This window comes from Poeciliopsis prolifica, unplaced genomic scaffold (genome assembly GCF_027474105.1).
Source record: "Poeciliopsis prolifica strain line A6 unplaced genomic scaffold, Auburn_PproV2 SCAFFOLD001, whole genome shotgun sequence".
Taxonomy (NCBI): Eukaryota; Metazoa; Chordata; class Actinopteri; order Cyprinodontiformes; family Poeciliidae; genus Poeciliopsis; species Poeciliopsis prolifica.
In genome coordinates, this window is record NW_026562376.1 from 25,901,769 (window position 1) to 25,914,320 (window position 12,552).

The window sequence follows — 12,552 nt, forward strand, 5'->3', positions numbered from 1 at the left end:
TAATTAACTTGGTTAGATATTCCTTGATGATTTTATAAGTCCATTGTTCTGTTGTTTTGTATGCAGAACACAGCATAGAAAATGCTCCATATGAATGCTGAGATAAATGATTGTTTTTTTTGGGGGGGGATTGTATGATATTCTGTAGGTCTGACTGGATCACAGGTCTGTTTCTGCCTTTAGGACTTGTATGTTCTCAATCAACTCCTCGTACAGCCTAGAGTCAGAATCACCTTTTGTTTTTCTCAGAGGTTGTGAAGGAATATTAACCATATCTGATCCATTGTTTTCATGTTTTGTTCTTATCATCTTTGTTTAGGGGTTTGACCTGAAATCAAAAATAAGATCAAGGTTCTAAGATCCTGTGGTTTTGAGATTCTAACAGACATTTAGCTCGAACAGAGTATAATTTTCACATCACTGTATTTTGGCGATATTCATTCAGTGGATATCTACATTAAAATAAAATGACAATTCTTTTTTTCAGAATACAAGCCCATGGCTTATTACATCCAGTCCTGTAAAACTAACAAAGAGGCACAAAAACCACAGTTACACACTCTAATGGAGCCTTATTTCCTATTATAGGTGGAGCAAGAGGTTTCCTGCCTGTCTGGGGCCTTTCATTTGTCCTCAGGGCCTCCTGTGGGTCTGTGTAGATGAGTTGTGGCCTGCTAAACAGCTAAGCACATCAGGACACAGCCTGAAACCACATGCATCTAAAACCACCAGGAGCAACTCAGGAGCATTACTGGATTTAATGTATGACTGGTTTAATTCGTAGTACATCATCATGTAAGACACACAAGCACTCTGCTGGTCTGTTGTTTTTTAACCAGCGAAACAAAAGCATGGAAACGGTAGCTAAAAGAAAACAGACTTTCTATTTTTATTGTAGTTCTTAAATAGTTTCTAAAAAATGTCAGAGAATCCATCCGTCCGTCCGTCCATCCATCCATCCATCCATCCATCCATCCATCCATCCATCCATCCATCCATCCATCCATCCATCCATCCATCCATCCATCATCCATCCATCCATCCATCCATCCATCCATCCATCCATCCATCCATATCTGCTCTCCATAGGGTTGTAGAGGGTCTGGTCCATCTCTCCAGTGGGTAAGAGGTAGTGTACTGGACAGGTGACTAGTCCATCTCAGAAGAAACATCAGTGAAACATTCTTTTTTAACAGATGTATTTTACTATCTGACTAATTGACTTGAAACTGGTGCAAAGTAATGATTGTATACCACTTATATCAGTGGTATACATCAGTCTGTAGAAATGTTTTTACATCTGTCAATAAAATGGAAAGGCAGCACAATGTGTATATGCTACTGTATTGAACTGAGGTGTGTCTCATCTAATGGAGGTCAACCAGTTGAGGCTTGTGCACAGCTTTCCACCAATCAGTACACGAGACACACGGTGGTCCATTGTGCATATGTGTCTATACAGAAACATGTATGAAAACGGATTTAGAGAATTGGGAATGTCTAAGAAAGCTTTCTAATTTTGGGTTGTGAATATTTACAGGTAAACTTTCAGAATGAGAGCGGACAGTGAACAAAGTTTTCTGGCCCAACAGAATCTGGCCTCACAACTTTGTTTCTAAAATAAAGACTAAAAATGTCCACAAACACACTCCAGAGTTTTATGGAAAGTCTTTATAGAAGAGCTGAGACTTGTATAGCTGCAAACTATACTAGTACCCATGTCATACTAATCACTAAGAATGCAGTGAACCTTGTGTGTGAAGACATAAGTAAGTAGAACAGAAACAGCCATCATTGTCCACCAAAGGGAAAATGTATAGTTTTTACACAATAGTATCAGTGTCGCTGCTTTATTGAAGCTTTGCACATTTATTTTTTAGAACATGTGCAAACAAATTCAGAAAACAGAAACGCGTGCTGATGTCTCGTGTAACCCTGTGATGATTGGTCTTTGCCGTTTCCATGTCAACAATAAGGATGCTCAGATGTGAGTCCGTCTTTTAGTCGGACTCACCTACAATCACTAATCATTCAAACATAAACTCGGAGTACAGCTTGTGAAGATCTTCTCTACAGTCATATTCTAAAGGCAGATTGGAGTTAGGCGAAGCACAGAATTTTCTCTATCTGCTTATCTTTCTTCATACTTTTAGCTCAAACAAACTTATTTATATCTCAGTGATTGGATTAGCTCACTTGCTATCTGATGCCCCCAGGAGCTGGAAAGACAGATGAATGCATTTAGGACATAATGTTTGAATGCTTGTTGTGATTTCTTATATAAAAAGAAAACACAACCATGTAGAACAATACACTTTCCCACACACACACATTTAACAGCATTACTGACTGTGTTATGCCTCTGGCGGTAAAAGCCATCAACTTGTAGCCATTAGAAAGGTTTTAATGGACCAGACCAACAATCAACCATTTCTGAAAATCAAAACATACCCATGTTTCTGTTAACCCTGATATAACATCTTCCTCTTGTGCAAAGCATAGATTGGCTCACTGACCACCGATGGTTCCTCGATCATTTGAAATCCAAAGGTGATGTTGTTCAATCTCGTTTCATTAGCGACTTGACATTGGCTGGAAAATAGTCTTGAATGTTTTCTGCATTTGTTGTTACTGTAATCATGATCTAATTCTAAGCAAACAAAAAGGAAATTATCCCCCGATTTCACATTACTTACTCGGCCACATCCTCTCCCAGCCTTTCCTCTTCCTCCCCTAGAACTTGGTTATTATGATTTTTACTATCAAAATCTCTGAGTGTGTTTCCTCTTCTCCTTAAACACCACACTGCCCACTTCTTTGGACCCATGTCTGTTTTTTATCCTTTCATGTACTTTATCTGCTGATGCTTAGCTTGATCAATTTATCTCCCTCTTTTCTCTCTTTCCTGTTCCTTGTTTTGCACTTCTGCTTCAGGCTTCCTCAAGGCTTGCCACCAAAAAATTACATTCACACAATTACCTGAGAGAGCACAAATTAAACCACACAAACAAATTATATGTACAAAATATGCATATTTTTGTATTGTCGTGCAAACTGGCATATTGAGATCTTTCCAGTTCCATTTAGAATTCACATAAATGAGAGTTGATATTTGATATTTGAAAGGAAATAACGATTCTTTGATTGGTGATTAAAAATGGAGCATTTTCAGAAACAAGCATGGTTTTTAAAGGTAACAAATAATGGTAATAAAGACAGAGTCAATAATCACATTAACTTGATTGTTCACAAATTATCTTAGAATTTTTAATGATGCTTTATTTAGCAAGTTGTTGGCAGGGTCAAGCAACGGCAAGGATTTTAACAATCAAATATTATACATTTAGAAATCACATACTAATCAACTCCCTGTCGCTATTTCTATGGGAGGCTTTGGGAAGCAGTTCATTCATACTCCAGATGATAAGCAGATACCAGCAACAGGTGACCTCGCAGCTGTTGGTGGAAGGTTTGAAGGTATTTTAACAAGTACCATGGAGCTTGCATCTAGATACTAAAATTAATCTAGTCCAACACCAAGTGCTGGCTCTAAAATAGAGAGAGCGTCCGTTAACGGATGTGGTTCTTGGGGTTATGAAGCTGCAAGGCAATTCAGCTGGTTGAAAAAGGTTGTAACATCTGGATTGTAGGTAGTGAATTGGCTAGATGAGTTTCTCTCAACACTAGTTTAAATAGATTGTTCCAGTAATTCTAGTCAGAGTAAGACGCCATAGGTTTGGAAACTTTCCGGACCTGTTAGATGAAGAACAGGTCAGTAGTCAGACCTGATTCGTAAAGGAACTGGGCGGGACTGGCTATTGCACAACAACAATATGTATCTTGCCCTGTTATAGCAGCATTTATTTTTCCTCTGATGCTCAGTTCTTCTCTGTGAAGGTCTGCCATCTCTCAGCTGATAGCTGCTTCTTCCTGAAGGAGATCCATGTCAGGAGATCTGGTGCTGCTCAAAATGCTGCCCCGTTGTCAGTCCATGGCTGACATGGATTTCCTTCATCTGTTCCCTGAGAAGAGAAATCAAATGTTAATCCTCTTACATGTAGATCAGAAACACAGTCATACTAATGTGGAAATGTTATACACCCACAAAGAACTATTAAAAAATAAAAAAATAAAATCTGCTTTTAATTTGAATTATGTCAGTTTTGGTCCCTCATAAAACATATTTGAGCGTAAAAATAAAGCATTATATGAATCTGATGTCATTGCCTTTAATTTCATTACCTAGGGTGCAGATATGCCTTTATACACTGGGAGAAACCAGAATGCAATCACACAAACTCACACATATTCTCTATTTGACCACAACAAACTATAGTATATGAACTATACAAGCTGTGCCATCACTTCTGCCTTTGGTGCCCCCTGTAGATTCATTAACTTTGATGACATCATCACCCATACCCATCCCTGTTCTTCTTGTGCACAAATTACATGAAAACAAGACCACTCCTTTTGGGTTCTGTTGTCTTAAAATATTTTCTCAACACTTCACTCACTGAGTGTTTTTCCTCTTCATCACCTCTACCTTACAGGCTTTATCTTAAATCTTAAACTCAGTTTATAGATTTTTTTTTATATTTCTTCAGCTAAATAAAAAAATAAACTAGGAATTTATTTATTTATAGTTTTACTTAGCAGTCTCTCCTAAGTGGCATTGATCGTTTTGTTTTGCCTTCTTTTCCTTTTGCCTAAATAGATCAAAGTGCAGATAAAGGTGTAAACCAATCCTGGGTCCTGGTAATCTGTGGTCTGTGGTCGATTTTTTTTTTTAAGTCATCATTATGAGGTATTTTTTGCCTATATGTATTGTTCTGAAAAAACAAAACAAAAACAATTTATGTCATTAAACTGATGCTTGCAGACTTCCTTACATGTACACAGACACATTTCATGTGTTCATGTACAGAAACAATCCTCAAACCAACAAATCTCTGTCCATTCTGCTGTGTTAATGGAAGTAGACCGCACATCCAGCCTGCTTTAAATCCCCCTATTCACTTCTAACAGTTCGCTAATGCTTTCCATCAATTTACTAATGTTCCTTTGCCACAAAAGGCCACAAGTCAGCAGCCCCTAAAGGGCCCCTCCTCACACATTTTCACAACCTCAATAGCCCATTAGGTTGCATTAGAGCCTCTTCTGGTGGGATATCCTGACTTCATGGCATAAAAGTAGACTTCCTCAGTTACCTTTTAAGTCTCTGCTTATCACCACACATTTTACATTACAAACCATCTCTAATGCACCCATCACATTGTTACCACATCTTACTACAAGAAGCTCTTTCCAACTCACTGAATGCATGACAGGCTGCTTTGAATGGTTCTTGTCCCATGGCACCAAGAGTGCTTGAAGATTTTCGCTTTCAAGAAAATATTTGCTCAGATTTTCCATATTCCTCTAAGAGTTGGTCCTTGTTTCTAATCTGAACTGTAAAGTTCATAGGTGAAATCACGTGGAAAAGATTTTGTGTTGAGGTAGTTTCATCAAAATGAGTCAGCTGAGGTGGTTTGGGCATCAAATACACTTTGGACCCAATGTCCCAGTTCCATTTGGAGGTTCTCTGGTACAATGTACTGGTCAGACGCAAGACTTGTTGGAGAATCTGCATAAATTTAGCACAAAATATAAATTCATTTTTGTTTGTATGACAATTTCTTTGTAATAACAATGATTCTTGGGAATTGTTGTTAAATAGTGGGGAAGTCTGTTAATTTCCCCTGGAATGGTACCAGATTTGTAAGCCTGTGTGGGTTGAGCAGCAGAACTGAGAGGTGAGGTTGTCCCCAGGAAAAACACATCAAATCCTTTCTGGAAAGTCTAAAAATACAGTGAAGTCAAGACTTTGCTAACCTCCCATTACTCATAAGATGGCACCAAATAATCAGCAGCCTCAAAAGTGTGTGAGGGAGAGCACAGGCGGAGCCAGCAAATAAAAAAAACACACTTTTGTTGAACTAGAAACATATCCAGGGTGTTTCTACAAAAGGAACCAGTAAAACCCTTTGCAAAGCAAATATATTCACTGTATTTTCATACAGTAGTGAATGTAGTTTTTTTCAGGTAATAACATAATGGCTGTGTAACACTGACCTAAAATGGAACAGAACCTAAAAGGAGTTGTTGGCTAAATTAATACATTTTCTTTTTAACTTAAAAAAAGCACAATAATGAATAGAAAACAAGTAGCTCTTAAAGTCAACATATTGTTTGCTTATATATTCATTAACACACACCATTGACACAACACCTTTCCTTTAAAGCCAGTCATTACATGAGACTGTCAGAAAAACTCCGGTCTCACAGAACCACCTTCTTTGGATCATTATCAGAATTTCAGTAAGCTAACAAGAAGAGCACTGGGCTATTTTCACTCTGGAACCTTCGGCCTTTTGACCCTCATCATCTGTCAAGGAGTTCTTAGTTTCAACTATCCTGTTTCAACATCACTGACAAAAGAACAGAATTCATCATGGTACTTTGTTTTTGCCATCCCCAAACCCTTAATCTTTTCTTGTTAAGACAATATTCACAGAATTTTCCAGAGCGCTGTCGATAATGTGTCTTAAGGGCTCCTCTTATTAAATTTCAGCGTTTTAACAGATGGCCCACAATGTGTTTAAGCATATCATCAAGCTGCTGAAGCAAACCCACTCCACATCTCCAAACTTGTGCCGCAGCATATGGATTGGACCTTCAGACATGACCTTTACTTTTAGCAAGCACAAAAACCATCTGTTACTGATCTGATTCTGGGATTCAATTTTACTAAAGTGACCATTACTGATAGGATAGATAAATAACAGAAACAGATCAAAAGAATTACTCCATGTATGAGAGGATGACCATACAAATACAGAAGAAATTTAAATACTGCAAAAAAACAAAAACAAAAAAGACTTTGTCCTTCCTTTCGGAAAGTGAAATTTATATAATTATATTAATCAGTCTGTCGTGGTGTGTTGAGGTGGGGCTACAGGGAGCAGGCAAAAACATGGTTTGATTGAATATTTAATGAATCAAAATCAGAAAGATAGACATAAATTCAGACAAAAAGACTAACTAAACCTAAAGTGACAAGGAAAGTAAAAACATTACAAGGGGAGATAGAAGGACTTAAGAAGTAACCTGACTAGGATTACTAAAGGAAGATGGCCATGGATCCAAACATAACAAAACTCAATCTAAGGTAACCAGATAATGAAACTAGACACACGACGAGGGGAAGCCAGAAGAACTAAAGAAATAACTTAACTGGAACCACTAAAGAAAGGTATACCTAGACCCAAACATCTAAGAACAACTGAACCCAGTGTGATGAAATAACAACAGAAATAAACATAACTAGAAACACTAAAAAAATTATGAATAACGTCTCAAATTTAAATGGTAAAATTTTTTTAACCTTTTAAACTATCTAAAAATGTTAAATCAGATTTAACAGTAGTCTCATTTGTAATAAATAAATGTTAAAATTACAGATGTATGATCTGTGTTATAATTCAAACATTTATAAAGACAACTTTAAACTCTAAATTCTGCCTTAAGTTTTAACAAAATAATTCAAAGAAAAAAAAACACAAAAAAGCCTTATGGTTAGAAACTTAATAACTTAATAGGTATCAGTATTGGAATTGATATCGGAATCTACGACTCTGGTCCTGTATTTACTTTGATACTAACATATGCAGTGTTGCACACCACTACTAAAGGAACCTAATAAGTGTAAGAAACATTGAATTTACAGCACTGTGTTAAAGAAAGGTACATGTGAAATTAAACCTTTTTTATTTCATACTTAAAATCTTTAAAATCTGTTATGTTATTATGTAACATAATTAGTGTAAACATTTCTGACAGTTAAAAACTTGCAAATATGGATTCGACTCTGCTGTGATTTATTATTTTTTGAGTCTGGAATAGTTTCATTCACTAATTGGATTATAAGTATTTGAAAAAAAAACTATTTTCTAAACAGAGAAGTATTTACATTTTGTATTCAAGAAACAAATTACTTTAGGTGTATTTAGTTAAAATTGACAGAAAACACATTTCAGAGGAGTTTAAATTCTCCTGACTAATACAGGATTCTGTAAATCCTCTGGAAGGCTGGTACCTTCATTTCTCTTCGTGGGCTGGTTTCTGCCACAGATTTTATCCCTAAAACTCTTATTTTTTCCCCTTTCTTGCAGTTACAACAAGAGCAGCATCAACCATACCTGGAAAAGATTTCTGAATTTTAACTCCACCTTATGATTAGAGCATTTTTCACCTGCTCCTTTTAGTCTCTGTGACTTCAGAAGCTGAAGTAAAACTTGCATGGTGTGCTGCTGACCCCTAGTGATTGCCTTCAAACCACAGATGAAGATGGTTTCACAGCAGCAAATCAGATGTAAATGCTATCCTGAGTAAACTAATACAGTCTCAGATAGACTGCAGATTCAGGTTCTCACATTTCACCAGCCCTACTCTGTGCCTCTGGTCTCGGGGGGGATACACTCACCCACCCACCACAAATACACACACACACACATACACAGACGTATGCACATACACATTTTTTAGCCAAATGGCTGAAGGTCATACAACAATGGAATTAAAATATATACATATATCAATGTGTCCTATGGTCCATTATCTACTCTGTGTTCTGAATCCCCCAGGCTGTCATGGCATAACTTTCAATGACACTCCGCTCAAAGAGTTCTACCAATTTCCAATTGTGTCAGTGTCCTTCAATGACTAGCATAAGATGGTCTCCCATTGAATGTGAGGGTTCACTCATTCTGTCTGGTTTCAGTTTGAGGGGTGGTAGATAAGACGAGATGCTTCAACAGAAATCAAATGAGGTTCATGAGAACCTCATTAATTTTGACATTAATGAGTGACATTCACCAGAGCTCACATTGCACATATGCAAATCTACGAGTAGTTTCCTCGTAGATTTGCGTATGTGTAATGTGAGCACAGAGGAGAGATGAGCAGAGAGACAATGAATAGCAGCTGTTTCCAGCAGCATGTTGGCCTTCTCTGTCAATAAGTGATGCTCCCACTGGCTAGCACTTAGCCATTCTGGAGTCACTTAATACTGAGGTTACTGACCCTGCGACTGCAAAATGTCTGGTTACATAATGCGCTTGAATTACAAACCGGGATGTTGGTGGATCTCCTTGCTGTTCTTCCACATCTTTTTGAAAGACTATTGACCAAGACCTGCAGTGAAAGGAGAAACACTCAGAGATTGAAGCTTATTACTTGATCTGGCCTGGGAGCTACACTATTGATTACTGAAGGGTGGTCCTTCTGGACAGTGACATCTCTCTCTCAAACACACATTAACATACATTTATTGGTAAACAGATTTTCCAACAAAGTGTCTTTCAACCTATATTCATAAATTATCCATCTGAATTTTTGATGCATAAATTAACAGGATGCTTGTAATCAAACTACTGTATTTGTGTGTGTTGATGTGCGCATGTTCTGGCAAATACTTTTTCATCAAAACGTCACAAAAAATAAATATTTTGGAGCATAGTAAAGCACTAGTCATTGTTGAGGCACAGAAGACCTGAGTGTCTGTTACATTGGTTGCTAAGCTGTTTTTTTTTTCTTACAATAAAAGTGAGTAGTACTACTGCAGGAAAGTGTTTATCATGGGTCAGCTCATATTTCCAGGCAGAAACGCCAAAAATCCGTGAGAAAATGTAAAAATAACAGAGGTTTTTGTTTTTTAAATTGTGTTTAGAGTTGTCAGTTTGGTGTGAAATTCATGTAATAAAATTCAGTTTCAAATAAATTAATTACATCATTTTTGTTTGTTTGTTTTTCTCAACTAGTTGAGCATTTGAACTCTGTTAGCCCAGCTCTTTTATTTGAATTTTAACCTGTCTTTAAATTGTGGTTGCTTTTACTAAGGGATTTTTTGTTGAAAAAATATAACTGAAGTAAAATGTGAAATAAAGCAAAGTGTAGTTTATTTTTGGCTTGCATGTGAAAACAAAAAGTTCAATATTATACCCCAAAAGAAGAGCATTTAACTAATATTATGGAGCTTTGATATCTACTGAAAGAAAAGCCAGAAATAGTGAACATATCAGTGTCTCAATAACGTGCCATGTGGTTTAGCAATGACTACTAATTCTCACTCTTTTTGAGTGAGAATTAGGCCCTCATGTCATTGCATGATCATGACATAATTAAAGTCAAAATATAATATTTTCAGGAACAGAGAAAACTGTAGACGAAAAATATCCACCAGAAACCATCTTTTGTTTTTCCTTCAGCCGTTCAGTTACTGTTTTGTCCAGGAGATGTCAGTGGAACACAATGCATCATGTATTGAAGTGTCAGAAAGAAGGTTGTTTTACAGTAAGGTCAGATTCATACCATTTCCAACTCAAAAAGAACTGAAAATGTTTGTATTTTACACCATTTATATTTTAAGATAACAACAGGTGCAATTTTTCTTCTCTTGCTTGAATTTAAAAAGACAAGAAAGGATATCTTTCTTGTCATACTTGGCAAATGTGACAAGAATAAAATATTGCATCTGAGGAGGAAGGAATTCTCGCCATTTCACAAGGACGTCTTTGAAAATAGTTTGAAAATGACAGGTCAGGACCACACCTATGAATGCATGTGCTTGGTTGGGTTCTAATAAAGCCTCAAACATCCAAACCATGTAGAACGAATGCAGTCTGTCATCTTTTTGTCTTCGTAAAAACATTTAAAAAAAGGAATCAATAGCATTTAGATCTGCATTGCTCTATCACTGGGATGGCCTGAAGTTCATTTGTAAATTTATCTTACTAAGAGTCACTACAGAAAACATGTTTCCTCTGACTTTTGTAAAGATGCAAGACAGCAATCAAAACAGCTTGATAAAGTTGTTTTGATTGCACATTTCTCTTCAACCTTGTTTCAGACCTCCAAATATATGAGATTCAAAGTAGAAAGGGAAGAAGGTGCATGTGTGTGTGTGTGTGTGTGTGTGTTGCATATCACATCGACTCCTACAAAGTATGCAAATCAAAATTGTTATTTAAACATTTTTGTTGTTTTTCTTTTCAAATTTTTTTACTTTCAGCACTTGTGGCTTTACTGTTTCAATCATTAGAATTGCAGTCATTCTTAAAATCACACAACGTCCAAAGCAATAAGGCACAAAGATAAAAGTATAAAAAAGTTATTTCGATTAAATTTTTTCCCAAAACTAATTTTACGAAACTCATCCTAAAGCAAATATGTTAAATTGTACTAAAAAGGACCCAAAAGAAAATATCAGCTCAGGCAAGTCTAATTAATATCAACAAATTAACCTCCAACAATGAACACACCGGGGAATTTTACACAGAGGCAAGGTCACAAGGCCAATGTGAGCAGGGGAGCAGAGAGTAGGTGAGGGAATACACTGAATAGGGAACTGATTCAAGTCAGGAAATGAAAAGTACAACACAAATTTTAAAATAAAACACAAAACAGTTTCCAATCTTTAGAATGTCAAACCCAATGGCTCATAAAAATCCTCTCCTCCACCCATTTCTTTCAGGCTCAGAAAAAATAAAGACAGTTAATGATCTGAACAGTCGAGCTAATTATCAAATGTGTACAGCCATATCAGCAAACATCAGGCAAAAATGAAATCATAAATAAATGTGCTGTTTTGACAGAAAACATATTTGAAGGAATTCTAACTCTAAGAAATGGCTGGAGGAACCTCGACAGATCTCATTAAGGTTCAGATTGAACATCTAGATTCAAGAAAGAATATTTTAACTTCTTGGAGGGGAAAACGTCTTTCTGTTTCTATTTTTATCCCTGACAATTAAAATAAGAAAATGAAGGCTTGAGTGTGTGTGTGTGTGTGTGTAGGCGTGTGTGTGTGGGGGTGCGTGTGTGCGTGTGTGTGGGTGTGTGTTTGTGCGTGTTTGTGTTTTGTCACAGTTGTGTGTGACACTGTGTGTTCAGGTCTAAGGCCTTGGCAGTCTGATAATCAGACACGTTTGTCAGCATTCCACAGGGCCGTGTTTTGACTGCATGGAATGTTGAAGCTGATGTTGCTCCGTTCTGACAACATTTTATTCGTGACTTGTTCCTCTACTCGTTTTCTTTTAAATGAGTAAGAAAAAATTCATGTGGTACAGAAGACGCAGAAGGGTTTATGAATCAGACAAGTGGAATATTAACCAAGGCCTTCCAACTTTCAAAGTATTTAAAATTACATGTAATTTTAGAGCTCGTCTTTTGAATAGACAAAGACAGACTTTATTGTCATTCAAATGTAATTTCACTGCCAGTCTCCAATATTATTGAAACAAATAAGTAGTATTAATATAAATATATGCAATAAAGAGTTTAAAGGAAGTTTAACAGTCTAATGATATGAGGGATGAAGCTGTTGTGGAAGCTGGTTGTTCTGCATTTGAAGCTGCTGAACCTTTTCCCAGAGGGCAGCAGAGAGAACAGATCATAGTGAGGGTGGAAGGGTTTTGTGGTTGGCTGAGCCCTGGACAGGCAACGAATGGGAGT